General features: G+C 43.6%; 1 protein-coding gene across 10 annotated transcripts in view; it reads right to left on the reverse strand.

Moving 5' to 3' along the window:
* Nucleotides 1-27811, reverse strand: part of SLC1A2 (solute carrier family 1 member 2) — a 168788-nt gene that overhangs the window by 67737 nt on the left and 73240 nt on the right. Inside the window, exon 1 of one of the 10 annotated variants that reach the window (XM_016920663.4) lies at nt 3386-3464. The exons of the other annotated variants lie outside the window; for them this stretch is intronic. The gene's annotated coding sequence lies outside the window, so the exon portion shown is untranslated. Of the gene's footprint in view, nt 1-3385; nt 3465-27811 lie in introns of those variants that run through there. 10 annotated transcript variants of the gene reach the window in all.

Consider the following 27811-nt stretch of genomic DNA (forward strand, 5'->3'; position numbering starts at 1 on the left):
CTTTCTGATCAGTGAGCAACAAATATCACTTCCTCCCCTCGCCAAGTGAAACAGACAGAAAATTCATTTTACAACACAGCAGGGGGAAATGATCAAAATGACCTTTTTAACGTGGATAGACCATATTTCTGTGTTTGCAGTGGGATCTTTTTCCATTTTTAAACATGTCTCCAGCAAGTAATCTGAAGCTCTAAACCAGGAAATGTCAAACAAAGAATGGAGGTAGTATGCGTTCTGAAATGGTGAATGTATTTCCTTAGCCAGCTCTTGGCAAAACTCTCCAGTCCCCTTGAGATCATTAACCTCCTTGCCTTCTGCTTCATGTGAATCCCTCCTGCCATTGAAATGAGAATCAGGCACATGGTTGGTATTCAAGTAAAACTAGGAAGTATTTAAAGCAACCATTCTGGCAAGATCCATATGATGTAATGGAAGCGTCAGGCATCAAAACAGCCATGTCAAAGTGAAAACACACAAACATTAGGTTAGCATACACACCCAACCTGGCAACGTGGTTGGATGCCTGTGCCACACATTTCTTTGTTGTACAAAATTGCTGCCTCTTTAATGGTTTGTTTTTTAGGCCATAACAAAATGTCCCTGAAGCCCTGAATCAAAACAGCCACATCAAAGTGGCTACATCAAAATACTATAAACCCACAAATATTTATTGAGAGAATTCTCGTGAGTTACCCTCTTGGAATTAAACAGATATGGAAGACTTGTAAGAGTTCTTGATGTTTGCACATAGAAAATAATTTTTAAGGTAATTCAGGGACTCAGCTCGCAGCTGGAAACACAGAGTCCCCCAAGAACTCTTTGTAAAAATTCTGACTAATCTAAAAATTCCAACTATTCTAATTAGTCTAACTAATCGCTACGTCTCCCAGAACACAAACAGAGACTGACATGGGAACTATCATATAGTATAGCATGATAGAATATTAAATAATATACAGCTGCTTCTAAGCCTATATACATTTAGAATAAGATATAAGTTTTAAAAAATGTGTTCACACAAACAGCTATATAAATGCTGATTGCAAACACACCGGGTAACAGTGACAATAACAGGCATAACTTATATTTATTGAGTGTTCTCTATGTATCAGACACTATACTCAGTAATGGGTATGGTACAATCTTTACTCTTAAAGAGCCTTTACTCAGAGAGGAAACATAAAGCACATTGTACTGTAATTGTCTGCTTTATGTACAGGCCATGAGCAAGCTTGCAAAGGAGTCTATGGGAAATCATAAGAACAATGCCTAACCCAGTTTCAGGGAAGAAGAAGGGATGTTCAAGAAGGGGTCCCAGAAGGGGCCGAGACCTGAGTCAGCTCTTGAAGGATGGATTTAATTTAAATGCCTACATTCTCCACCAGTCTATGAGCCCCAGGAGGGCAAGATTGTGATCTTTAACACCTAGTCCTGAGTGCTTAATCAATGTTTGCCAAGAGAAATTGAGAATTGAAAAGCAGCTCTAAAAGGGCCCCTTGCTTGCCCCTGGGAATAAGGCCCTTCTGCAGACAGACTGGCAGCATGCCACTTCAGTCAGATTTTGACCATTCTTGCATTTATTCCACAAATTTCTAGTGGGCCCATATTACAGGCACCATACTGTTGTTGATGTTAAAGATGTTGCAATAAACAAAAAGACAGAGCCCTTGATATCAGGGAGTGTGCACTTTAGTGAGAGAACAAATACATGGATAAATACATTTTAAGTAGTGAGAAGTGCTCAGAGGGGGGTTGTATTAGTCCATTCTCACTCTGCTAATAAAGACATACCCGAGACTGTGAAATTTACAAAGGAAAGAGGTTTGACTCACAGTTCAGCATGGCTTGGGAAGCCTCAGGAAACTTACAATCAAATCATGGTGGAAGGGGAAGAAAACGTGTCCTTCTTCACATGGTGGCAGCAAGGAGAAGCGCCAAGCAAAAGGGGGAAAAGCCCCTTATAAAACCACCAGATATTGTGATAACTCACTCACTATCACAAAAACAGCATGAGGGTAACTGCCCCCATGATTCAGTTATCTCCCACGGGGTCCCTTCCACGACACATGGGGATTGTGGGAGCTATAATTCAAGATGAGATTTGGGTGGGAACACAGCCAAACCATATCAAGGGTGAAGGAGAAGGATAGCAGTGTGTGGGGAGGCAGCATGATTTTGTATCAAGTGTCCAGGGAAGGCGTCTGTGATGAAGGGACATTTGAATAGAAACCTAGAAGAAATGAGGGGTTTCCTCAAGTATTTTATGCAATCTGTCTAGAGCTTAGCAAATAAATGGAACATACACAATTTGGAAATCTGTCTTACTACCTAGATCCTAAAGCTCCCACCCTGATGCACACTCTGGGGTCCACATGTTGATTTTTACATGGATTCAAATGAATATGTAATAAGTAATGCTGGGCCCTATCACCATCATGAATATTATGAGGGTTTAAATGACTATTTCAGCGCCCCCTAAGAGATATGGTTACCAGGAAGAGGTGAGTTGGATACAGGTGGAAAGCCTAAGGTCACAACAGCCAGCAGGTTTGCTCCCACGGCAATGAGCAGAAAGTGCCAAATCTGGTCTGGGAAGTCCACCAGATACACAGTAAGTCATGTCCAGTGTGCACACTTACCCCTTTACTAATATTCCCTTCCTATGTCCTGTGGCTGTGCACACAGAACAAAGCAATAAAACCCAGGTTGGATTTGGGTCCACCAAATCCCTCGAGGCTAATGCTCTCTGACGCTGCCCACCATCTGTGTTTCTGCTTGAGTGCCTCCTAAATTGAGGAATATTAGCAATGCAATGCCTTAATGTTGGAAGTTCCAGTGCGCCAACTCAGGCCGATCTCTCAAATGGCCTCCACTGCCTAACAAAGTAAGGCCATGTGATGGGACAGCTGTTGGGATAATTAAAAACTTTTAACAATGAGCCCATAATTTCCTTCAGCCTTAGCCTCTCCATTGAATTATTTAAACAGCTGTTAATATTGCAATCTCTGCCCAGTTCTTTCTCATGCAAATCCACGTGAGTCCTGTTTCAAGGCAAGCTCAGCTTATCGTGCAAATCATCCTCTGTGACTCAGAAGGGAACGTGTAATGGGGCTAACGCTAAGTTTTAAACTATTCTCAGAACCTGCTTTTCATTAGCATTCGATTTCCCTTGCTTTGCCAATAGCCTGTAATAATAGGCTCATTAGATGTGGTGTTGGATTCAGATTTCCTGCTGCACACTTCAGTGTCACCTTAGCTGGCACCAAACTCTTTTTCCCACCTTCACTGATTTGATGAGGTGGCAACAGAACACTCCCCAGGGAGCCTAAAAGCAACTGATGTGTTTCTCCTGGAGGATGTGAGGTTTGCAATGGGCTTCACCCACCTGTCCTTCCACTGCTGACATCTAACCTCTCCTCCCTGGCCCCAGGCTTCAGGATCTGGAGAGGTACTGGGGAGATAAAGATGTCCAGAGATTGCCCTACTGGAAGACACTAGGTCACCCTGGAATCAAGAACAAAAACAGTGCTCACTGCAGGGCCTCTCCCGTAAGACAGTTGTTGTATTTGGATAAGAATGCTGGAAATACCTGTTGCATCAGCTCGAGCACCAAGAACCAGGAGGCAGAGATTTCAGCTTTGATTGTCCCACATCCAGGGTTTCCCCCAGCTCCTTGAAGAATGCCACCCCTGCTTTAAAAGGGCCTGAAACTCTAAGACTTTCTGACATTTCCAACAGCCTGCAAATCCCTCCACCCTTCCTAGATCCTGTAAGACCTGCCTTAACTATGTCAAAGATGTTTACCAACCAAGATGTCAGCCTCTCTCTGACAGATACCATGTTGTCACAGATCCTGCAAATGAAACTTAAAGGGTGACAGCCTCCAAAACCTCCTTCAGTCCCTTCTTCTATTCATTGTGTCTTCACAGTGTTCATTTGCTAAATCACAGAATTACTTTCTGGTCCTGCTGGTGAGGCACTCCAGACTTCACAAACCTCTTTTCTATAGCTTCTTCCAGTCCATTCGAGGGGCTGGTTAAAGAATACAGTTTATAGCTATCCTGAATCATGATGGTATTGGGCCAGGATAGGACTGGAAGTCAGGAAGTCTGTGTTCTAATTCCAGGACTGCTGCTAAATGGGTGTGTCAGGGGAAAAGTATGAGGATAAAATGGATATAACGTTACCTTCTGTGATCAACAGACAGTAGGGTAAACTGCTATGAAATGGTAAAAACACGTTCTTAATGTAAGATATCAATAAGGTTTAAGTATCAATTTTAGCCCATTTTTATTTTTTAGGTCCCATTCTCTTAATCTATAAAATAAGAGGGTTGAATTGGAAATTCTTTAACGTTTAAAATTCTGTGATTCTCTAATTCTCCAGGTAGGGAAAAGGACAGTAACAGCATTCAGTTCTAGAGATGTGGATTCCATTCTAGGTACCCACGATGGAATAAGCTTAGAGCTGACCATGAAGACAAGTCATTTCATTTGCCATGAGACAGCTCAGTAGCTATACCACAACCCTCACAGGGAAAGGTAGAGATGAGCGACAAACCAACAGCAACAATAACAACAACCATTTCTTGATGTTTTTGTGTTCCTTTTAACCTTTCCTATCTGTTACGGAAGCATGTTTTTCTAGGGCCAATAAAGCTGGGTTGGGATGAAATTCAGTACACAATTCAGACGTGAGCATCTTCTAATTCCTCATCCATCCTTCACCCATTCTCAGGTCTAGATTTCTAACATGGGCAGGTCAATGCCTTGGGAACACAGTCAAACAGGTAAACTGGCATTGGGACCAGCAAAGTGCTAAACTTACCACTAAGTCATTGAGAGACCACCTACATCAGGCACAGTCAACTTCTGTGGAACTGGTGAGGTGGCACTCAGAAAAGACAAGATGAGAAATCGAAGGAGAAGAGCCTTTTTTTCCATATTGCTTCCTAAGCACAGTGGCCCAAGCCAGCTAATTCCATGAATGGCAGGTATACAGCCAGTGGAGCCTTCAGGTGTCTACACACAAGTTGCAAAGACGAAGTAGCAGGAGACAAAGTTTTCAAGGGATCAATAAAAGTTGTATTTGTTTGGCTCAGAAACAGATGTTAAAACACCAGCTCTGATGAGTAACTGTCAGAAGGCAAGTTGGTGGAATGCAATCACATAATTACATGTCCATTGATTCTTGGTTAAAATGTCTCTTTTCTGGCAGTGGCTGAGACAAGACATTTAGTCGTTTGGACAAACCATGCAACTCACTGGGTCATTACAGAGCTCCAGTGAGATAATATCTATGAAAGCACTGATACAGTATCTGATATATAGTAGATACTCAATTTTAATATCCTTTCTTTGTCTGAAATCCCTCATATGATGCAAAATGACCAGTAAGAGAGTTTACTCACTGTTGAGTTTTAGTAAATCTCCTTGCCAATACATTGGTGCTGGTGCTTTTTACAAACAGAAAGTCCCAGAGGGTCCAGAGTGGGTGGGGGCCTGGGAAGGTCCCACTGCCATCAGCCTCCCTATGATGGAATGACTGGATAACCTCTCAGAAGACATCAGGAGTACAACCTTAAGGATATGGCCTCTGGACTTCTGTGAAATCCTTCCCCAGGCAGAGACTTAGCCAGCTTTGACCCAACAAATTTGCTTGTTTCCAGATAGACTCACCACCCCAAACAGAAATAAGACACCAAGTAACAATGAGCCTCCAGGGCCCAATGAGAGACTGGGGTGGGGTGTTTGATCATCTCAAATTGGGAACCTCTTCTAAAAATAAAGATTATTCCATGGCCCAGGAACATATTGGCCAGCCCAGTCCCCAAAGGCCTGTCAATTCTGAAGTAATGGCTACCCACCTCTGGTTCGTGGAACAACATGAAAATACATTCGATAACTTCACACAACATCAACAAGCTGAGGAAGATTCACGTGGCATGCACTCTGGGTTTTGAGCCAGGGGCAACTTGGCCCCTTTCCAGATGAATAAGCCAGCTTGCCTTGAAGCAAACCATCTCTGCTAGCTAAAACATCCTCCACCCACCCTCCAACCCAGCCTTCTTAGACTGACTTTTATTCCTTCCAAATAACTCAGGAATGACTTCCCTCAGGAAGCCTTTGATGACTCCCAGGTTTGCTTTGTAGATGCAGTTTACCATGTCGCCTGTGCTCTCAAGGCATTTTTCACAGTTTACTTGTATGTTTTCCCCACTAGAACATGATCACTTTGAGGACAAACTGTGTCTTATTTGTCTCTGTCTCCACCATGCCTAGCATCTTCCTGGCACATAGTAGATGCTCAATTAGTTCATGTTGCCTGAAGGAATGAATGAATGGATGCTTAGGTTAAAATATGTTCTTGTCACAGGTTCTTTGTGACACTCCATTATAAGAGGTAGTGGTCCAGAAGGCTAACAAATCTGAGAAGAAGAGAGAAATGAGAGAAGGAAGATCAGAAATGGTTTCAAGTGGGGAAGTCACGTCCTGTAAAAAGCAGGCGGGCCGGGTGCAGTGGTTCATGCCTGTAATCCCAGCACTTTGGGAGGCTGAGGCGGGTAGATCTCCTGAGGTCAGGAATTTCAGACCAGCCTGGCCAACATAGTGAAACCCTGTCTCTACTAAAAATACAAAAAATTAGCTGGGTGTGGTGGCAGGCGCCTGTAATCCCAGCTACTCGGGAGGCTGAGGCAGAAGAATCACTTGAACCCAGGAGGTGGAGGTTGCAGTGAGCTGGGATCACACCATTGCACTCCAGCCTGGGCAACAAGGGTGAAATTCTATCTCATAAAAAAAAAAGAGGGAACACCTGCATTGGGAAAACCAGTGTGTAGCAGAAACGGGCAGCATCACAGCAGGTCTGGTTCTTTTCTGCTGGTGGTTGTGATCCACCTGCCCTGACCAAGGATGGTGGCCTCAATGCTCCCAGCACTCTTGAGGGAAGATGGAACGAGGAACCACTCTAGGTTCACCCAACAAGGCCTTTGGGGAAACTGATGAGGACCCGGGAAGATGCACTTGTCCGTGAAGGCTATCTTAGGACCCAACTACCAAGCATCAACATCTCTAAATTGGACCCTCCAAAATGTGGTCCTTCTGCTAGAAAGCATGAGTACTCATTCCCCTTCCAAGAGCCACTGGAACCCTGAGCTTGAGGTTAAAAGAGCTCAGGATTTGGCCCTCAGGCCTGGGAGGTTCTTCTAGCCTCTGAAGTTTCTCAAACTGAGCCTTTCCAATCAGTCTCCCAGACGGGAGTGACTGGGATGTTGACTAAGAGGTGGTTTAATTAGCTGCAGCACCTTCAGGCACTAGGCAGAAACTGGGTGAGGTGCTGTATACCTTAGCCAGGACTGGGTCTTTTTATCACACTTTACAATTGCTTTTCTTCAGGGCAGTCTGTCTCTTTTTTCTTCCTTCTAGACTGAGCAGCCAACCAGGCAATGTAGCATCAATCCCAAGCAAGAAAGCAAGTCACTACCATGACCTTGCAAATTGCAAGATTTACCATGGCAGGCATTCAAAACGCCACACAATTCTTTTGTGAGATGATGTTTAACAGCTTCCTCAAAGGTTCCCTGGAGACCTTCAAAGTCACCCACTTCTGGCTCCCAGAGACCCAAATTTCCTCCTTGAGAGAACTATCCCTTTGGATTCCACCCAAGGACCCAGATTTAAGCCAGAAACTCATGGAAAAAGCAACCCATTCACTGACACCTTAGTGTAAAGGAGATTCTCAATCCATCCCCCAAAATGGAATTGTCTGGAGGAACCCCTTAATATAGGTCCTGGACAGAACCATATCTGGAAGCCAGACAAAAGGAGATGTCAAAACATAAATGACGTAAACTTTGCCAACTGCATACCATTGCCAGGATCAGTCTTGAAGTCAACCGTGCTTGAAATTCTGAGGCCTCCACAGCGTTTCTTGAATGCTAGCAATTTTATTCTCCTTTTTTTCCTTTTTAATCCAGATGCTCATTTCACATGAGTGTGCAGTTTGTGGAAATTAATCACACCATTCATGTAAGATTTGTGTGCTTTTCTGTCTGAGTGCTAAACTTGAGCTAAAGTTGAAAAATAGGCAAATTAAATTGTGGTGTTAGAAGTAAATACATATAGTATATCTATCTTTGGCCCTAAATGGCTGATTCCCATACTGGTGGATTTCCCAGCAAAAGAACAGGTACTAATTTTGCCCAAAGAACACCTTATGCTTTGGGAACATGTAAACATCTCCTTCAGATGAGGCAAAACAGCGGGGCCTTAAGGTAGTCCAGGTTATAAGAGAGTGACCTCACTGGCCAAAGAAGAAGTTTGTGGCCTTCATCTTCCTTCTACTCTTCCATGCCCATAACAGCAAAAAACTCTCATACATTTCCTTTCTTGTCTTCCATAACAGGAACCCAAGCAGGCTCTTCTCCTTGTGTTCATCTTTCAATCGTAAACAATAACCAACATTTCATCAGTTTAACTTTCTAACAAATAAGCTGATAATAACATTTGTGTGGTTTATAAAGCATTTTTGCATTCATCAAGAGTTAATGACATCCCTGAGAGGGAAGGATTATTCTATCTTAGAAATGAAAAGACAGAAGCTCCAGAAGATTCTGAAACTTGCCCAAGCTCATGAAGCTTGGAAGTAGCAGAGTTAAACCTGTGCTGTGGTTCTGCAGCAAAGTTAAACCTGTGCTGTCCTTTGCCTTTGAGTCCAGTGTTTTATGGGTATACTCTTTCTAGGGGTATTTGCAGAGCAATGGACATGTTAGAACTACCATCTACACCAAGGCACTAGGTAGCTACTTATGAGACTTGCATTCTAGCACATGGAGAGAGAAGATAGAGAGAGGAAGTGCTGCTAAATGAGAGAAAAGGCAAAGTGAGCTCTGGGGAGCTATGGCCTTGTTGTCTGTCTTGGACAATATATGCTGCTGGTGCCATGGCCCCAGATGTACCATCATAAGAAAATGGCATCCACTCAACTGACTCCTCCCTTCAGGCAACGAGGGCACACAGGAACCATCCTATTCCCACTGACTCAGCCAGCACTTGCTGCTGTGAAATAACCTCAAGGGTTCACTCCAACTCTGGTTCTTCACCGGGAAGGACTCCCCCATCAGAGGGACCCTAATGTCTGGTAACTGGTAATAATAAGAATAATGATGGTGACAATAATGATGACAGCAGCTAACATTTACTCAAAACTAACTTCACACCAGGTATTTTTCTAAGTCTTCTTATATATGAACTTATTGATTTCTCACAATAACCTCAGGAGATAGGTACTACTATCAGCAACTTTTACTGAAGGAAAAATGAAGTCATTGAATGGTTAAGTTACTTGCTCAATGTCACAAATGTAATGGATGGTAGAGCTAGGATTTGATCCCTGTCAGTCCTGGACTTGGAAAAACTGGTCAGCCCACTCTCCCTCCAGCCTGAGAAAACTTGCTCTTTATATTAGGCAATTTCATGCTAGCAATAGACATTGACACTGAACATTTGGCCAAAAGAGTGATTTTGCTGTCGGGGGATGGGAAGGATCCCAGAGAGAAGAAAGTTAACACCTAGTCCAAACCAGAGCCTGATCCCAGAGCTACATACAACAGTCATGGAACCCTAGAATTTCTGGACTAGAGAGGCTTCCTGTCCCCTCTCAGCCTCTGGACAAATGATTATCTGGTCTAGTGGCCCCAACTCTGTCTCTGGATCACTTGTTAAAAATACAGATCTCCAAAACTTATGTCCACACAAAACACTGCACAGGGATATTTATAGCAGCTTTATTTATAATTCCCAAAACTTGGAAGCAACCTAGACATCCTTCAGTGGGCAAATGGATAAACCATGGTACACGCAGACAATGCAATATTATTCAGCACTGAAAAGAAATGAACTATCTATCCAAAAAAAGACATGGAGGAAAAATAAATGCATATTACTAAGTGGGAGAAGCCAATTTGAAAAGGCTACATACTGTATGATTCCAACTATATGACATTCTGGAAAAGGCAAAACTATGGAGGGGCATGGTGCTGAATAGGTGAAGCACGGAGGATTTTTTAAGGCAATGAAAATACTTTGTATGTTACTATAATGGTAAATACACATCATCATACATTTGTCCAAACCCATGAATGTACAACACCAAGAGCCAACCCTAATGTAAACTAAGCACTCTGCATGAGAATGAGGTATCAATGTAAGTTCATCGTTTGTGATAAATGTACCACTCTGGTGGGTGATGTTGACAGTTGGGGAGGCTGCACCTGAATGTGAGCAGGGGTATATGGGAACTCTCTGTACTTTCCACTCAATTTTCCTGTAAAACTAAAACTACTCTTTAAAAAACAGCATATTAAATAAAAACAAACAAAACAAAGCACAAAACAGATCTCCAAGCCCCATCCCTGAATATTCCAATTCATCACATCTGGATGGGGCCTAGACCTCTGGGCTTTTGCAAAAGCACCCAGATGACACTGTTGCAGCTAATCCACATACCAATGTCTGGTCAATGCCTGAACAGTTGCAGTGCAGGGCAGCTTATCACTTCTACTCTAACCATCCCGCCGTTGGATAGCTTTGACTATTAAGAAGCCCCTACTTTATGGTGAGCCTATATCTGTTTCCCTGCAGCTTTTACCCACAGGTTATTTTTCTATCCTGTGGAGCTACCTAATAATAACAGTTACCATCAGACAATGTACTGGATGCTTTACATGCGTTATTTCATTGACTTCCCATAACACTCTCACAAGATAGCTACTATTATTAGTCCTTCTTTATAGATGAAAAACTGGAGGTCAGAGAGAGGAGCACATTTGCTCCAAGTCAGGCAGTTGGTGAGTAGATGAGCTGGGATGGCAACCCAGCTTGGCCTGAACAAGGTGCACACACTTAATCACGACACTTACAGAAAATGAAGCTGAATCCCTTCTCCATCTACCAACCTTTGAGGCATATGAAGTTTCTGCTCAGGGTTTTCTCTTCTCCAAGTTTGTCACTATCCTGGTTAAAGCACCTCAAGCTACTTACTTGCCTGTGCCTCCCAGACCTGCACACAACATTCCAGGTAAGGGCTGGTCACTTCCCCACTCCCCTAAGCCCATCAAAGACTACCTTTCTCACTTTCAACCTCCATCACGTCAGATTCTACCAGAGCTGAGGCTTCTACCCTGCCTTTGAAAAACTGAAGGGCATAGGTAATTTCACAGTAAAGAAAGAAGGTGGTAGGGAGTACTGGTAATGAATAGAACCATTTATTGACTTTTTATTCTGTACCAGTGATAGGTGGAGTAATGCCCCAACAAATGTCCATGTCCTAATCCCCAGAACCTGTGGATGTGTCAGATTACATGGCAAAGGGGCTCTAAGGCTGCAGGTGCGAAGAAGGTTGCTAATCAGCTGACCTCAAGATAGGGATATGCACCTGAATTCTCCAGGTGGGACCAGTGGAATCACAGGGGTTCTTATGCATGAAAAAGGGAGGCAGAAAAGAAAGAACTGGAGGATGGCAGCATGACAAAGACACAGCCCAATGTTGCTGGATCTAAAGATAAAGGAAAGGGCCAGGAGCCAAGGCATGTGAGAAGCTTCTAGAAACTGGCAAAGGCAAGGAAACAGACTCCTCCTCCGAGCCTCCAGAAAGGAATGCAGCCCTGCTGACACCTTGATTTTAGCCCAGTGAGACCCAACTCAGACTTCTGGCCTCCAGAACTATATGATAATAAGTTGTCTTGTCTTAAGCCTCTTGATTTGTGATCATTTGTTACTGCAACAATGGGAAACTAATGTAGTACCAGACCTTATGCTAAGTATTTTCTACACTATCTCATTTGTCGTTTACAAAAAGCCTCAGCAGAAGGTGATAGACATAGAGAGTTTCCTGTCCACACCCACACCTCTGCTGCTTCTAGAAATCTGCTCAGAGAAGCAGCATGCTCAGCCAGACACTGCTTCTCAGTCTCCCTTCCTGAGATGTAGGCTGAAGTGTTCTGCTCCTCCCTTCCTCACTTCTTCCTGCCCTTGAGAAATGCAGACCAAAGTAACATCTTTCTCTCTTTAGCCAATCATGTGTTTAAAAGGCTCAGCAACACCATGCCTCTAAATGGCTTCCATCGCCCATGGAAGCCTTTCAAGGCCTCCCAGAGGACTTGTGCAGTTCTTTACTTTGGTTCCTTCTAATGAGCTGCTAAATTTGTGGCTATTGAAAGTGAACTAAACATCCAGTCCCTATTGATCCCAGCAGTCCAGTCAGCTTACTGACTGCCCAACTGCTTCTCAACTAGTTTGATCTGCTAAATTTACAAGTGATAAACTGAGCCATCCAGTCACCCCTGAAGGGTAATGTTCTCACCAGGAGAATTTCTTAAGAGAAGAATGTATATTTCTCACTCTGGTAGCTTGTGGAGACAGGCTGGTTCACAGGGCTTTGTGCTGATATGGCACAGTCCACAAGTGCAATACATCCTCTTGCACGATCCATTCTCTTCCCACCTTTTCCATACACAGATGCAGTTCGTGGTGTTTGGGGAATATTTTACTTTGCACATTCGAACCTGAAATCTTAAGTGACTCTTTGATGTTGTCTCTTTGAATAATCTTTTCCTGAGCCCCCAATCTACTTTTCATGCCTCTGAGATCTTAACATTGCACAATTCATCACATTCATATGGTTTGCCTCTCCCACTAGGCCTTAGACTCTGTGAAGGAAGGGCCATACATCTATCCCTGGGCCCTGTCCAAGTTAGGTGTTTAATAAGAATTTTTGAGAGACTAGTGATTTGGAGGTACTAAGGGGACCCAAGTCTACAGGGACTGGGAGGTGCCTCTGACAGCGAGTGGCAGGACCTTATCAGCTTAAGCATCTCCCACAGAGATGGCTTTGGACAGAAGCCTAAACAAAGCCCAAGGAAAGGATCAGGAAACCTGAAGTCCACCAGAAGCTCCAACTAATGTTTAGTGACCTTGCCAAAAGCAACTAGGGCTTCTAATTACCACAAGTGATCATGACTTGAATTTTTATGCACTTCCTGAAGTCATTCCAGCAGCACCACATCTCCTCAACAGCCTGGAAGTGGTGATGATGTGGTATGTTGGCTACCAGGTCATCAACACCACTTAATTCCTTAGCAACTGAGGTGAAAAGCCTTCATCCCAAGTGCCTTGGAAGAAAGGCTTGTTCCTGCTCAACTCATAAAGTCTCAAATTTATGCTGAGGATAGTTTCTCCCCGAGTGACTTATCAGGTTGACTCTTAAATTATGACATCAAAGCAAGGGACATGTCCTGTTTTTATTTGAATCCTCTATATAATGACATATACAATGCCAGGCACCTAATAGGTGTTCAGCAAAAACTGGTAGATTGAATTACGTATACGACAAAATTAAGAGAGAGGGGTCAAATAAGACTTACAGATAAGTCCAGATGAGATCTCTGGACTCAAATATATTCTAGGGCTTTGAGTTAACACAGAAATGGCAGGGGTTTTTTGCCATGGACAATCATGCTTTCTTCCTCCATCCTCCCTCTCCCCATCTGCCCTGAGCACACTCTCAGCCCATTGTCCTTTATCTGAGAGCAGATTCGACTCCACAATTCATTAGGAGAGAAATTGTTATTGTATTTTATGGGGAGAAAGGGAAGAAGTCTGCAGCACACACTACCTAGAGAACATGCAATACAATTTCATTATAAGCAAATTTGTTCTTCCTCCCCATACTCTTCAGAGTGTCTCTCCTCTTTCTCTTTTACTTCAGTTCTCGCTCTTAACTTCCTTAGCCCACTGAGCTAAACCTGATGGATCTTCAAACAACTGCCAACTGTTCCTCAGGTTGGCTCCCTGGAGTGGTCTCATTCCCCATCCGCACACAGCTGATCAAGTATTCACTCTCCGAACAGGTCTCTTTCGCAGCTACTCAAAAAACATAACCTTTGGCAGGGTGCAGTGAGGGGGCACAGTGGCTCACACCTGTAATCCCAGCACTTTGGGAGGCCAAGGTGGGTGGATCACCTGAGGTCAGGAGTTTGAGACCAGCCTTGCCAAAATGGTGAAACCCCATCTCTACTAAAAAAAATACAAAAATTAGCCAGGTGTGGTGGTGCATGCCTGTAATCCCAGCTACTGGGGAGGCTGAGGCAGGAGAATCACTTGAACCTGGGAGGCGGAGGCTGCAGTGAGCTGAGATGGCACCACTGCACTCCAGCCTGGGTGACAGAATGAGACTCTGCCTCAGGAAAAAAAAAAAGCAAAAACCATAAACAGAAACAAAAAGAAAACATAACTTTTACCTATATTGTTATACCAAAATTAACAGATGTCACAGAATTTATTCACCTTAAGATAAGGATTCCTTTTCTTTATTGCTAAGGTAAATAAGCAGTAACTTTAACAATGTTAATGATGAAGAGTTGGAAATTTATTCTAAAACCCTTTAATTTATAGTAAGATATTGTTAATCATTTAAGTTTTTCTTTCTCTTTTTTTTCCCCCTTGAGACAGTGTCTTGCTCTGTTGCCCAAGCTGGAGTGCAGAGGCACGATCTCAGCTCACTGTAACCTCTGCCTCCCAGGTTCAAGCAATTCTCATGCCTCAGCCTCCCGAGTAGCTGGGATGACAGGCATGCACCACCATGCCAGCTAATTTTTTTTTTTTTTTTTTTTTTTTTGGTATTTTTGGTAGAGACGGGGTTTTGCCATGTTGGCCAGGCTGATCTTGAACTCCTGGCCTCAAGTAATCTACCTGCCTTGGCCTCCAAAAGTGCTGGGATTACAGGTGCAAGCCACTGCTCATTTAAGTTTTTCTTAAGTAAACTTCAATGCACTTTGTTTCAGTATTATTATTGAAAGTTACTAAAGGGTTTTGTCCACTTATAATTATGAAACCTAGATCCCTGAGTGGCAACAATCAGATAGAACTAAGAAGTGATTGTCCCTTAGATAGGCATGGATTTTCCAGTCTGCCACAGTCCCCACCATCCCTTATTGTCTCCTTGACACCAATGCAAAGTGTCAATTACTATTTATCATCAGGCTTCCATTGCTGTCTTTCCGAAAAGAGTGTTAAGAGGAAATTAAACTGTTTCCTGATTTCATGTGCATACCTGCCTGGCTCTCGTTAAGTTAGCAGCCCCTGTCCCTTTTGGTTCCATCATTGTACAGATGGGAGCTTTCTTCATATGCTTAAGTAAAATCTTCAAAAGAGGAATGAAAATTTATGCACCAGGCTACAAGCAGGTAGGGAGTGATTTAACAGAGTGAGTCATGTTGTTGTTACTAAAGAGGTCACATAATTTACAACTTTGAGCAAAGGTTCCCAGCGGACAGGTGTGAAAACAAAAGCAAGTGATGTGTCATCTCACCTTCCTGAGAGCAGGCAGAGGCAGTGCTTTAAGAATCATTGATGACTGACTAGCAGGTTACAGCGGGTGGAGGAGGGCTTCACTATCTTCTCTGCATGGCCCCTTATTATCAGTAGCCCCAAGATTAGAACCCTCTAGAGCAATGACTCAGTATGTGCTCAAATGCTGAGACATGACTTCAGCCTTTTCTTTACCAGTCTACTTTGGGGGGCAGGATGTGAAGATTTGGTGAGTTGGACTCACAGCTTGTAGAGTCTGGCTGGAGAGCAGTTTTGTTTTGTTTTGTTTTGCAACATCCCTTAAGACAGACGTTTTGTACAATATGAGAAGTGACTGTTAGTCATTTTACAGATGAGAAAGCAAAGTTAAGTAACTTTTCCATTGTCAGGTAGCTAGGAGTAGACAGCTGGGAATCACACCTTGGTCTGTCTTCATCCAAACCCAACCCCTTTTCATTACAATATGGCAGCTGAAAGAACCTGATACTTTAAGATGAGAATAACATTCTTCAATATTTCTTTATTTACAGCATCATAGACATAGCCTTCAATTGTCCAAAGTAGTTAAGAGTGTATGCATTGATGGGGGGAAGCGTGTGTATTGTTGTATATTGTTTTATTTTGCCACTCTCAAGCAGACTTCTCCTCCAGTCTCATCAACATATCCAACCTCAACCTCATAGCTGCTAATTCTTCACAAATACCCATAAAACCTATCTATTGAAACTATATTTCCCCCAAGATATTGGCCATATAGGCAGCTTCAGGCCAAGTTCTTTCAAACTTCAGCCATAGCAACCGCAGTTGCACAACCAAGGGCAGCTGTGATGAAGTCACGGGGAACAAATTAGCAGAGGTCCCAGTACTCCTCTGGCCTGTAATCACTCATCACCTCAGACTGTGTTGATGATCCGGACCCTGGGCATGCCATTTAGCTGAACTCTATAGCTGAAGGAAATGCTCAGGAAAGGATTTTTAATTTGAGATTTTCCTTTGAATAATGTGAGGCTTCATTTTTTGGAGAAAGGCAGACAGTCTATCATGAGTTACTACCAGGGTCCTCACAACAATGCCAAGCAAAATCTGATCCAGTCTCACCCAAGTCAGTGGCTCATATCTACAATCCCAGCACTTTGGGAGGCCAAGGCAGGTGGATCACTTGAGGCCAGGAGTTCAAGACCAACCTGAGCAACATGGTGAAACCCTGTCTCTACCAAAAACAAAAATTAGGTAGTCTCATAAGCCAGTCTCAAAAAAATTAAGTAAATAAAATTTTTTAAAAAATTAAATTAAAAAATGTTGTTAAAAATCTGATCCAGTCTCTTCAGACATCCTCCCACAGAAGATGCTGAAAAAAGGTTTCTTATATGGTACAAATACACCATGGAATACTATGCAGCCATAAAAAGGAATAAGATCACCTCCTTCAGAGGGACATGAATTGAGCTGGAAGCCATTATCCTCATTAAAGTAATGCAGGAACAGAAAACCAAACACCACATGTTTTCACTTATAAGCAGGAGCTGAACAATGAGAACACGTGGACACAGGGAGGGGAACAACACACACTGGGCCTCTCAGGGGGTGGGGTGGGTGAGGGTAGAGCATTAGGAAAAATAGCTAATGCATGCTGGGCTTAATACTTAGGTGATGGGTTGATAAGTGCAACAAACCGCTATGGCACAGGTTAACCTATGTAACAAACCTGCACATCCTGCACATGTACCCCACAACTAAAATTAAAATTAAAATTAAAAAGAGAAGGAAAAAAGGTTTCTTGATGATCTCTATCTAGACCCCTTTGAAGGTGACCCAATCAGCTCATTAATTGTTTGCTCTTGAATACTTGCTTTCACCCAATGGGCTTTGATATTATTAACAGTACTGATTATACTCTCGACATTTATGGAACATACTAGCCCCGAGATAAGTGGTTTCCTTTGTTTGATCCTCACAACAACAATTCTATAAGCAAGTAGGAGGAAGGAACAAACAGATAGAGTGCTATTATTATCCTCATTTTATAGACAAGGAACTAAGGCCACCGATGTGCCTAAAATGACCTAGTAAGCATCAGAATCACATAGCTAAACCTACATTGGCCCAACTCCAAGACTTTAGTTTGTAGGACTATGCTCAAGTAACTAGGCAGCCAATTCAAATACTCCATCCTCCAATTTTATATTTATAAATTACAAGCACTCACAGCCGGGGTCAGCAACTCATGGCTTTCCATATGGCCCATGAAGCCTAAAATATTTACTCTTTGGCCCTTTACAGAAAAATGTTTTCTGACCCTTGGCCTAGAAGAACAGTAAACCAAATCCCAAATTTTCCATTCAGTGTACTGAGGTCTCTGTAGTACTTGGGACCAGCAGATTCCATAACATTTTTTAACTCAAGAAAAATATTTATTTGCATTGATTTATGTAAATGACCCTGAGTGATGAAAGTTGGAAATAAATTTGGGGAAAAAAAGAGCTAAAGGTTGTGGTTGTAAAATATCCACCTCCTAAACTACTGCAGAGCTGCTGGTTAACCAAAATCCAGGGAGGGTTTTTGCCAGAATCATGAAGAATTTCATGAATGGGTCTACACTGAGTACAGAGAAAAGTGCCCACAGGCCTCTCTGTATCCATGTTGATGGGAGATTAAAGAAGACTCCTCCTCCGCCCGGCCAGCCGCCCCGTCCAGGAGGGAGGTGGGGGGATCAGCCCCCTGCCTGGCCAGCCGCCCCGTCCGGGAGGGAGGTGGGGGGATCAGCCCCCTGCCCGGCCAGCCGCCCTGTCCGGGAGGTGGGGGGTGCCTCTGCCCGGCCACCCCTACTGGGAAGTGAGGAGCCCCTCTGCCCGGCCAGCCGCTCTGTCTGGGAGGGAGGTGGGGGGTCAGCCCCCCGCCCGGCCAGCAGCCCCGTCCGGGAGGGAGGTGGGGGGTTAGCCCCCCACCTGGCCAGCCGCCCCGTCCGGGAGGTGAGGGGCGCCTCTGCCCGGCCGCCCCTACTGGGAAGTGAGGAGCCCCTCTGCCCGGCCAGCCGCTCAGTCCGGGAGGGAGGTGGGGGGGCCAGCCCCCCGCCCGGCCAGCCGCCCCGTCCGGGAGGGAGGTGGGGGGGTCAGCCCCCCGCCCGGCCAGCCGCCCCGTCCGGGAGGGAGGTGGGGGGGTCAGCCCCCCGCCCGGCCAGCCGCCCCGTCTGGGAGGGAGGTGGGGGGGTCAGCCCCCGGCCTGGCCAGCTGCCCCGTCCGGGAGGGAGGTGGGGGGATCAGCCCCCCGCCCGGCCAGCCGCCCTGTCCGGTAGCTGAGGGGCGCCTCTGCCCGGCCGCCCCTACCGGGAAGTGAGGAGCCCCTCTGCCCAGCCAGCCGCCCCGTCCGGGAGGGAGGTGGGGGGGTCAGCCCCCCACCGGGCCATCCGCCCCGTCGGGGAAGTGAGGGGCGCCTCTGCCCGGCCGCCCCTACTGGGAAGTGAGGAGCCCCTCTGCCCGGCCAGCCGCCCTGTCCGGGAGGGAGGTGGGGGGTCAGCCCCCTGCCCGGCCAGCCGCCCCGTCCGGGAGGTGAGGGGCGCTTCTGCCCGGCCGCCCCTACTGGGAAGTGAGGAGCTCCTCTGCCCGGCCACCACCCCATCTGGGAGGTGTACCCAACAGCTCATTGAGAACGGGCCATGAAGACAATGGCGGTTTTGTGGAATAGAAAGGGGGGAAAGGTGGGGACAAAAAAAAAAAAAAAAAAAGAAGACTCCTCCTACCAACATCCAGCCAAACAGAAGGCTAGCTGTTTAAATGGCTGCCAGCATGCTAAGCGAATAGAAATAGTGACAAAGAGGGTAGTCAGAAAGGCAGTGTTTTCAAATGTGGCGAGAGGCGTTTGGTAATCTTTGTGTAAAACAGACATCTGAGTCATCTCAGCAGCAGGGAGTTCTCATGAGTCATATAACACATGCTAGTCACAAATCAGGTATTTCCACCAGTTCAGGAATATTACCAACAGTATCACCACACTACTCAGTATGGATCCAAAACTCAAGGAATATCTATCTAACTACACCTGCATGTTCAAATGTACTAGATGTACCATGGTATAACAGGTGTACCATAGGTGTACCAGTAGGTGTAAACAGACTCTACCTATAGGGTAGAGTCCTTTAAGGTTGCAGAAGAAACAGCTGCAAACTCCAAAACTGCCCCAGCTTGCTGTGTGAACTTGTGCATGTGCTGCCTCTTATCTGAGCCTAAGACTCATCCATAAAATGAGATGTTTGAGTTGGATGCCTCTCCCCTGCCTTCCAGCTCTATGAGTATGTGGAGGGGAAGCTCCACCAACAGTTTAGAAACAGTCCTGGAATACACTGCTGACTTATGACTCATAATTCATCATATCTCATTATCTAATTAGTATTATAATTACCATCAACATTATCATTGTTATTATCCTTAGTATAGCATAAATAATAACAATATAATAATAACTAGCATTTCTTAAGTGCTTTGCATGTGCCAGATCTTATTTGTTGAGGTCTCTAGAATATGTGGGACAACAAGATTGTAGTATCTGCATAGATCAGGAGTTGGCAAACTACAGCCATGGGCCAAATCCAGTCAACAGCCTATTTTTATAAACAAGGTTTTATTAGAACACAGCAAAGCCTATTGTTTACCTATTGTCTATGGTTACTTTTGCACTCCAAGAGCAGAGTTGAGTAATTGCAACAGAAACCCTAAAATATTTATCTGACCCTTTACAGAAAACACTTGTTGACCCCCTTCTTTTAGACCCTACATAGCAAATCTGTTGTTTTTTGCCTCCCTAGTGTCTGCTTGCTGCTCTTTTGGTTCTATCCTCTCGACTTCTCAGGGCAATTCCCCTTCTAACTCCCATCCCTATGGTTTGGATGGAACTGACCCATGCCCATCTCAGGACTGGTGAATCAGGATACTCTATCCTCATAACCACATAGATTTGTGGGTGATCATGTGGACCAAGTTGGTCCAGTGAGATATAGTCCTAAAACTTTGGCTAGAAAAAGTGGGAAGGAGGAGCTCTTCTTTGCTGAGGTTTCTTAGCTGCTAGGATGTGTCCAGAGCTGCCGGCAGCTTATAAGGGAATGACCTGCCTTTGTTTGAGGACAAGGAGATATGGAAAGAGAATCAGTCCTAATAATAAGATTCTAGCTCCTAGATCCAGATACACCTAAAGTTATCTCTAGACTCTTTGGTTAACAAGATGATATATTCTCTAGTTCACTTAAGTCAGACTAAGGTAGGCTTCCATCACTTGCAACTAAAACAAAACAGTCCTTTGAAATAGACACAATTACTTTACCCACTAAGATACACCTGATCAAGATCACATAACCAGTAAGTGGCAGAGGCTAGGACCCAGGTCTCCACTGAGCTTTTCAAGGTGAAGGGGTCAGCATCTAGAGCTCTCTAGAAGATCTGGCTAGAAGCAGGGACACAACCAATGGGTGATTTTCCTGTCTTTGAATTGCTCTCTAAAGGGCAATTCTTTGGGGGATCATCTTGTTTTCTACTTATGACTGTCCCATGGCAAGACCCAGTAGAGTACTGGCTTCTCATGCAGTAATTTGGGGCAAGTTATGACAAAGAGTGATGTCATAGCCATTTGTCAGCTCTTCATTCTTGCCATTTAACTGGGAAAAATTTTTGCTGGGGAGAAACTTGACCTCCCTCTGTTGGGATATTTAGTCATTCAGCAAGAAACATGGAATCAGGAAATCTCAATGCGGTGAACAAGATTGTGGGTCAGGGCCCTTCTGTGTCAAGGAGTCAGTCAGGACAGATTTTGCTGAAGAAGAGATTTCATAAAATCAAACCTAACTGGAACTATCCATTCCACAGGGCATCTTCTTATATTCTGCTTTGAAGGGGACAGACTCCAGAAGGAAACATGCAGTGCAGGGTATGGAAACAAAATCTCTCAGGGAGATGTTTGGTTAGTGTGTGGCTCAATGTTATACCTTTACCAGCTGGAGGACCTTATCACGAGGACTGGGTTTCAGATAGGGATCCTGGTGACTCACAGGACCCTCTGTCAGGGGTCCACTGGTCTCAACACACCACATCAAATGAAAGAATGGATTCAAGCATTGTTTAATGATTTTCAACCATGAGAGTTGAGCATAAGTTGGATGGGCAGATGGATGGATGGAGGGATGGATATTGGACACACAGAAGATTGATAAGCACAAATATATACATGTATAATTGTATATACAGAGATTACAAGTAATATTTCTGGAAAAATCACAGAATATTGCTGAGAGTAGCAGCCTCTAGGGAGAACTGAGAAAATGGGTATCTCAAATGAGAGGGTGACTCACAGATCACTGTATTCTCCTTAGCTCTGTTTAAATGTTTTCCTATGTGCATTTATTGCTTTTTCAATGTTAGGATTAAAAATAAGAGGGAATTATCAAAAATATATTTAATGACAAAGCCCTCTTGGCTTCATCCCTCAATGACCCTAAAATTTAAATGACTAAAACCCCATTTCCTCAGGCTTTCTTGTTAAGCTTTTTTCCTTGAGGCTTTGTAATACCAGCCATGCAGACACACTGACATGAGCTCTCTGCTCACGTGTCACTTCTCTGAGCAGAGAGAAGAAGCAACGGGACCCAGCTCATGTCAGGAAAAGATGTTACATGAGACCTGTTCCTTTGGTGTCTGCCCCAACTCAGTGCCAAGCCAGAGGTAAAGGGCAAAGGGTGATAGGAAGGAGTCCAAAATACAGGCCACAAAGGCCTCTAGTCCATCTGGGCACAGCTGGAGCCAGGGCAGGGCAACGCTGGCACAGAGATAAAAGGGCTGTCCACAGTCTGGCCTCTAAGGGACTTGAAGTCCATGGAATGATCTGAGCTCCCTATCTGCTTTAGTATAGTCAGTGGACAATGTCTATCACTTCAAAAGAATAGGACATGAAACAGAGCTGTCCTGCACAATTCTGAATCACACACATATTCTGTAGGAAGAACCTGTGTCTGGCTTTAAAGCCTACTTCTACCCCTTTCTAGCTGTATGATCCTCAGCCACTCACTTTAGTCCCTGAGAGCTTCAGTTTCCTTGTCCATACAAAGGAAAAAGATTGTAGCGTAAATTAGATGGAATCACTTCCGTTAAGTGCCAGCTACAAAGAAGCAATCAGTATTGGCCTGGTTCCCCCCTCCCCTTTGGCATCTCAGAAGTAAAGGGAATGCTTTTTTAAAGAATTTATTGATTGAAAGAGACAACAGAAAACTGTCTAAATGAACTTTCTTAGAAAACTGTGCAGACACTGAAGTGAGACCCAGCTTCTCTGGACTCTTATGTAACAAGTTACATAAGGGTCATCTTATTCCCCCAGTGTGCCCCCTGGGATTATGGTGTGGAGGCTAAGGTCAAAAGGAAATTATGTAAGCATAATCCTGGGAAATTGACAAACAAAGCAGTGACCAGTTCAAGGAGCAAACCAGCAGTATGTTACTGTGAATCTCCCAGACGCCAGGAACTTACATAAAACACAGATTGAGTACATTTGGTTGACAGCGGGGAAGGGAATTGTCAAAATATTTTTTAAATGGTATATCAATATGCCAAACTATCTGAATAGAGGCTGGAACTGCATTAGAGCAGCCTCTGGAAGGTTCAGGTTCGCCCTGAAGTGCTACATATTAACCTCTTAACTGTTGCCTCCTAGGGAGGTCCCAGGCCGGAGTAGAGGGGAGAAGTAGAGGGGAGAAGTGGGGGTAACGAGACTTAAGATTGAGGAAAGTGAACTTGGGTTGGGGCACCTTACCAACAAGTATTTAAGTATTTACTACCTACCAATACTAGTAAATGAAGGCATATTTTAACTACCAGCTGCATAGCAACCCTGGAGAAGAAGCATTTCTGAAATAGCCGTATTCACAAAAATGTTTAAAACCCTGTTAAAAACCTAATAAGGTGTGTGATGTTCCGCTTCCTAAAGTATAATTTAAAAATATTTTTTTAAAAAAACCTTATAAGGTATAGAACATCACAAGCAGCATGCAAAAAACACTCTCAACTACCTTAGCAATCAGGGCAGAGTAAGTGAAAATACCGATTTTTGCCATCAAATTGACAAAACATCTTTAAAAAGTTGACAACATCTGTGATTGCCAAGGACAGGTAAATTTAACATGGGAGTCCAAACCGGTATTGGGTGTTGGGGGTAAGTTTGGTAGTTTCTACCAAAATTTAAGATATGTAATACCTTTTCACATCCCAAAATGTTTTTCTTAACATCTATCTTGAGAAATGTGGATGTATGTTCACAAAGATGACGATTCTTTGCAGAATTGTTTATAAAAGTAAAAAACTGAGTAATAACCTAAATGTCATCAATAGAGGAGTGCTTAATAAATTCTGATATATTTTGATGCAATGAAAGTGTATGGACCTGTTAAAAAGAATGATGCATTGCTATATGAACTGATACGGAAAAATATCTAAGATGTATTTAAGAAGTTGAAAATTGCATATGCATGTGTACATTTATAATGTTTGGAAAGAAATTCTGGAAAGAAAAGTTAAAAAATGATAGGCAAGGATTACCTCTGGGAATGGATGAGGGTTTTGCAGAGAGGTGTGTAAATGGAGATTCTTATATATTTTTGTAGGGTTTTTGCTAGGCTTTTACTTTTAAAATAATGCATATAAATGTATCATGCTGTACAATTAAAACTGCTTTTAAGAAATGGTGAATCAGCCATCTAAGATGTTTGGAAGAAGACAGCATTTGTTTTAATGAGAAAAATACTAACTTTTAAAAGATGAGTCTAAGAAGCTGTCATTTATAAAGGAAGTTATCGAGGATGTACTAAGCTCTGTGTGAAGATTTACCTCCAAGCTCACCCGATGCAGATACTGACAAAAGGTAACTTTCTGCCCAAAATGAGTCTGAGGTTTATGCTTGAAAATCAAAGCAGTTTGTCTAGAAGAGACCAGAGTTTATTTCTCTCACATGTAATGTACCTCTCAAATGAGTGTTTTTTGTTGTTGTTGTTGTCGTTTGTTTTTTGGTTTTTTTGCCTTGGTTCAAAAGGAGCCACAGCATAATAATTTCTAGTGGGGTACATTTTGCTGCCTCGTGTAAGATTAGAGAACAATGGCTAGGTGTGGTGGCTCATGCCTGTAATCCCAGCACTTTGGGAAGCAGAGGTGGAAGGATCGCTTGAGCCCTGGAGGTTGAGGCTGCAGTAACCAGTGATCACTCCCCTGCACTCCAGCCTGGGCGTGACACAGTGAGACCTTGTCTCAAAAAAATAAAATTAAAAAATAAAATGAAATTTTATAAGATTAGAGAAGAATGCAGCATCTCTTTTCTGAACTTTAACCCTACACATTCAGTAGCAGACACAATTATATCCCATTCACACTCAAGTTCCTGTATCAGAAAATACAAGCCCCAAGTTGGTCTTGACCACCTATATTCAACTACTAGGACATCTTTTCCAGAATGGAACACTAATGGTTCTAGAGTGGAACTGGAGTTTGCAAGTGGGACTTCTATCACTGTCCTGCTCTGATACATTGTGAGGCTTCAGACAAGTCACAAAAACCACACTGGTGTGTCAGTAGTGAGACAGGAATAATACAGGGTGGTTGCAGGAGAATAGAAGCAGTTTCACAAAACTAGCAAAAAGGAAACTGTTGAATTAGCAGCATAGGCTAGGGGCTGATAAAAGACCCTGAAAAACAGGATGTGGGACAAGCTGGCTAGGACCAACTGGACCCAACATAGCACTGGATTTGACCTAAGTTTCACCTAGGACCTCATTATACACTCATTAACATACCAAATCACACACCCACCAGCACCATGACAGTTCCGAAACAACCATATTTGGTGTAAAAATGGGTGGCACCACAGTTCTGAGAAATCTTCACCTTTTTCCAGGAACCTTCATGAATATTCCACTCCTTGGTTAAAGAAACTCGTAAAGTTAGAAGCCGCAAACCCCACTGGGCATGACTTTCTTGAGTACACACACACTCCCCTTTCTTGAGTGTACACTTTTTGCTTGCAATAACTCTCCATACTTTCACTATTTTCCTGACTAGTCCTTGAATTCCTTCTCGCTCTGGTGTCAAGAGCCTGGACACCAACCAGGATGAAGGTCCCCTGGGAATTTGGGGACCTACCCTAGCACATCAGTAGCAGTAGTATTAGCATCCCCATTTTCAAATGGAGATAACCTATTATCTGTGCACCAGAATAATAATAATAACAATAATAGTATCTGTGCACCAGGATGTGCACAGACACACACACAGAGGCACACACACACATTTTTACACAGACACAAACAGGCACACACACACACAAATCTGGTGTATTCAAAAAACAGAAATTAATAATGATGTACAAGCATTGTGAAATCCCTTGAAAACTTCTGCCTAAACATCTATTACAATGTCAGGTGATCATTTCATAGCAGATGAAATGTCTGGAACCCAAGACACATGGCTGAGAAGTGGTCCCACTGAGAACTCAGATCCTTTTTTACCCATCATTAAAACTTTTTTTTTTTACAGCTGAGACCTAAGTATAATCAAAGTTATTAATTTGTTCATGCATTTACCCATTCAACAGATATTTGCTGAGCATCTTCTCTGGGCTTGGCATTGTTCTATATGCTACAGATACAGCAGTGAATACCATAGAGGCTTACATACTGAAAGAGGGAGGTAATAACAAACAATGTCATATGGAATAAGCACTGTAAAGAACAATGAAGCAATGTACTGGTGAGTGGGATATTTAATATAAGGTGGTCAGGAGGCGACATTTAACCAGTGACTTGAAGAAAGTTACAGTGACCATGTAGATCTTGGGGAAAAGTATTCTGAGAAGGAACAGCAAGTGCAAAGGCCTGAGGCAGGAGCAAGCTTGGTATATGCTACAAATAGTAGCAAGCTCTCACTACACAGTGCACAGGTCAAATTCTGTGAGTGCACGCTTGATGGGATTATGGAACTCTCCCCCTGAAAATGCACATACAGACAAACTTTCCTTACAATTTCAGACCCCAGAAGACCTTTACCCACAGCCCCTAGTTAAGATCCTTTGTTCTACTCCAACCAGTTGTTGCTTCTGACATGGCTCTGTGATTCCAAAAGGCTGAGTCCTGGCTGCCATCCCTCACATGGTGAAAGACAAAAAGAAGGCCAACCTCCCTCTTCAGACAATGTGCTTGTTCTGAATTTCAAAAAGAATGGGAGACCCTTCCTGCTTTCTCAGCTTCAAGGACTAGGAAACTATCTTCGAGCAATAAAAAGCACAATCTTTGGCCTGCTCACTCACCCTCTCTGTAACAGGAAGGGCTTCTGGAGCCCTGAGCACCTGGATAGGATCAAATTCCATCCACTCTGATTTGGAAGTGAGCTAGAGGAGCTTTTAATCTCCAGAAGGTAGTAAGAGAATTGGACCAACCAATTAGGCTTAGCAGCTCTGATTCAAACAGTGAGCACGTAACCGAGAAATATTTTTGGTTTGTCTCTAAGTGGAGTTTTGAATGCCCCAAGAGTAAAAAAATAATAGTCCTTTTAAAAATAATAAACAAGCCGATTTAAGCAGCATGCTGAACCCAAGCAATCCAGTCCATGATGCTTGGCCTGTTTCATGCCAGTATCACATATGCCGCCAAAGGACTCGCAGTGCTAAGACCATCACACCTCATAACTCTTGCTAAATACCAGGGTTCCAATTACAGCTCCACTGTAAAACACTTCATAAAACGTGCAGACCTTGCTCCTGCTTTTGCAAACCCAGCCTTGTCTTCCCTCCTTTCTCTCCTGGGTTCTGCAAATGGCCTTCCAGCTTTCAGAACCTTCTGCTGAGTTCTGAGGAAACTGAGGTCACTTCCCTGTGATTGCACTGTCTGAAGATCACATCCTCTTTGCAGAGGAAGTGCTGGGTGATTTCACTCCCTGTTCCCTGTGCAAGGCTCACTGGGCGCCAATAATTGCACCATTCAGAAAGGTCAGCACCACCACTGTGAGCATCTGACTGTTGGGACTGGAGGGGGACCAGTGATGGGGACAGGCAGAAGAGGGGGAGCTGAAGGTTACCTCCCCACACCAATCACACCATTAAATACCCACACAGCACATGGGGCAGAGGTTACCAGAGTTAACTATAACCCCTTCACCAACCAGACTCTTTCCCTGTCTCTTAAAAAAAGGTAAAGAAATAGTTTTACAATATATTTTCCAGATGAGCTAAATAATATACATTTTGTCTACAGAAAAATACAATGATGAATATGAAAATCACCAGTAAATCCCACTGCCAGGAAAATCTAAGTAATAGCCAATGCTTGTACCAAGAATTATTTTAAATGTTTTATATTCATTTTAACTCATTTTCTTAGTTAAACCTCACAACCTCTCTATAAAGTTGACATTGTTTTAAGACCCATTTTGCGGGTGAGA

Source organism: Pan troglodytes, chromosome 9 (assembly GCF_028858775.2).
Source record: "Pan troglodytes isolate AG18354 chromosome 9, NHGRI_mPanTro3-v2.0_pri, whole genome shotgun sequence".
NCBI lineage: Eukaryota > Metazoa > Chordata > Mammalia > Primates > Hominidae > Pan > Pan troglodytes.